The following is a 2,392-nucleotide window of genomic DNA, read 5'->3' as shown; positions in this document are numbered from 1 at the left end:
GTTTATTACTTTTTGTTTTTTTTAAACACAAGACTAGTACAAAAGTGGTGGGAGGGGTGTGCATAGCAGAGGGGGGGTTGAGCAACTCAACTGGGAGAACTGGGAGAACTGGGAAGTGCCCCCCACCCTCTTCCAGCCCCCGGATTTGGGGGAAGTTTCCAGCCTGGGAGCTCCCCCTGCCCTGCAGGAAATGCAGAAACGGCTTTTGGGGGATCCCAGCTGGGGCTGGGGGGGTGCAGGCAGCACCCCCGGCACAAACTCCTGTCCTGGGGGGCACAAAGCCAGCAATACTCAAAGGTTTTCCTTCCTCTGCCCGTCTAAAATGAGAATTAAATGGTTCCTGCTGGCCGGAGTTAAGCCCTTAAAACACTGAAATGTGGATTTTGGGAATGGGAATCCAGCTAAAGCTGCTCCAGGCTCGGGTCTTCAGCTCCACGGTTTGGGTGTTAAAACAAAAATGAAACGGTTAAACCCTCAGTGCTTCCCCTGGGGGGAGGTGGGAAAACTTCATCAGACCTCAAAGACACGACAGCAATAGGGAAACAGCAAAAAAAAACCCAAAAAAAACCCCAAAGCTGCGCTACGGGTTCACAGTTCAAAAATAAAGGGAAAAAATTCAAGTTTAACTCGGATTCCTTTCCAGTTCCCCCAGAATCCCAAAAGTGGCGGGGAAGCCTCGCTCAGGGCTCCAAACCTGGGCAAAACCCCGAGCCCTGGAGCTGGAAGTGGAAGAAAAGGATGGGAAATGTCCCAAATTCGGGTCCCTGCTGCCCCTGTGACCCCCCCGGGGCTTCCCAAAACCAACAAATCAACCCAAAATCACCCAAAACAGCAGAAATGCGCAGAGCTCTGTGCTCTGCCCTCGCCTGAGGCTCGGCTGCCACCTGGCTCCTGCTCGGGGACACGCAGGGACACCCTGGGATGATGGATTTGCAAATGAGGTAAATTAATACTGATTAAATGAGCTGGGAGGGGAGGAGATGCTGCTGACCCCCCTGGATTCCCTCAGCCACGTTCCCTGCGGGGTCCTGCCCTGAGCACGCCGCTCCCAGGGGGTTGATTTGGGGAAAATCTCCATTTCTTTAGGAAAAACCTTCATTTTTTCAGCAAAATCTCCAGTGGGTTTGGTCACCCGCCACAAGCCCTGTCCCCAGACCACCCCCTCACCAACGACACCCTAAAAACAGCCCAAGAGAGAGCTCCTGCCTGTCCCTGCAGCTGGGTCACACCCCAGGGAACCCCCGGCCCCGTTCCACCCAGAAAAGTCATTTTTATGCCCTGAGAAATCTGCGGAGTTCAGCCAAAAACCCGAAAAAGCCCCGGGGGCTCCTGGCAGCAGCAAGGGGGGAAATGTGGGATTCACAGCCCGGTGCCAGCAACGCCCCGTGGAGATGGGAACTGTCACCAGGCGTGGTCATAACCCCATAATCCCATCCCCAGTGATCCTAAATCAACCCCAGCACCCCCGTGGAGATGGGAACTGTCACCAGGCGTGGTCATAACCCCATAATCCCATCCCCAGTGATCCTAAATCAACCCAAACACCCCCGTAGAGATGGGAACTGTCACCAGGCGTGGTCATAACCCCATAATCCCATCCCCAGTGATCCTAAATCAACCCCAGCACCCCCCGTGGAGCCGGCCCCACCCCGCTGCAGAGGGGAGCCCCCAAACGCCCCGAGACACACTGGGGTTTATTCCGTCCGTCTGTCTGTCCATCTGTCTGTCTGTCCATCATCCATCATTCATCCACAGATCCATCCATCATCCGTCATCCATCCATCTGTCCATCTCTCTGTCCATCCATCCATCCGTCCATCATCCATCCATCCATCATCCATCCATCCATCAATCTGTCTGTGTGTCTGTCTGTCTGTATATCCATCCATCATCCATTTGTCTGTCTGTCCATCATCCATCCATCCATCATCCATCCATCATCCTTCTGTCTGTCCGTCTGTACATCCATCCATGATCCATCCATCCATCCATCCATGATCTATCTGTCCATCCATCACTCATCCATCATCCATCTGTCCATCATCCATCCATCATCCATCCATCCACCCATCATCCATCCATCATCCATCCATCCATCCATCATCCATCCATCATCCATCCATCCATCCATCCATCCATCATCCATCCATCCATCCATCCATCCATCCATCATCCATCATCCATCCATCCATCATCCATCATCCATCCATCCATCCATCATCCATCCATCCATCCATCATCCATCCATCCATCCATCCATCCATCCATCATCCATCCATCCATCCATCCATCCATCATCCATCATCCATCCATCCATCATCCATCATCCATCCATCCATCATCCATCCATCCATCCATCATCCATCCATCCATCCATCCATCCATCATCCAT

This window comes from Cyanistes caeruleus, chromosome 25, assembly GCF_971803275.1.
Source record: "Cyanistes caeruleus chromosome 25, bCyaCae1.hap1.1, whole genome shotgun sequence".
Taxonomy (NCBI): Eukaryota; Metazoa; Chordata; class Aves; order Passeriformes; family Paridae; genus Cyanistes; species Cyanistes caeruleus.
This window is presented reverse-complemented; position numbering follows the sequence as displayed.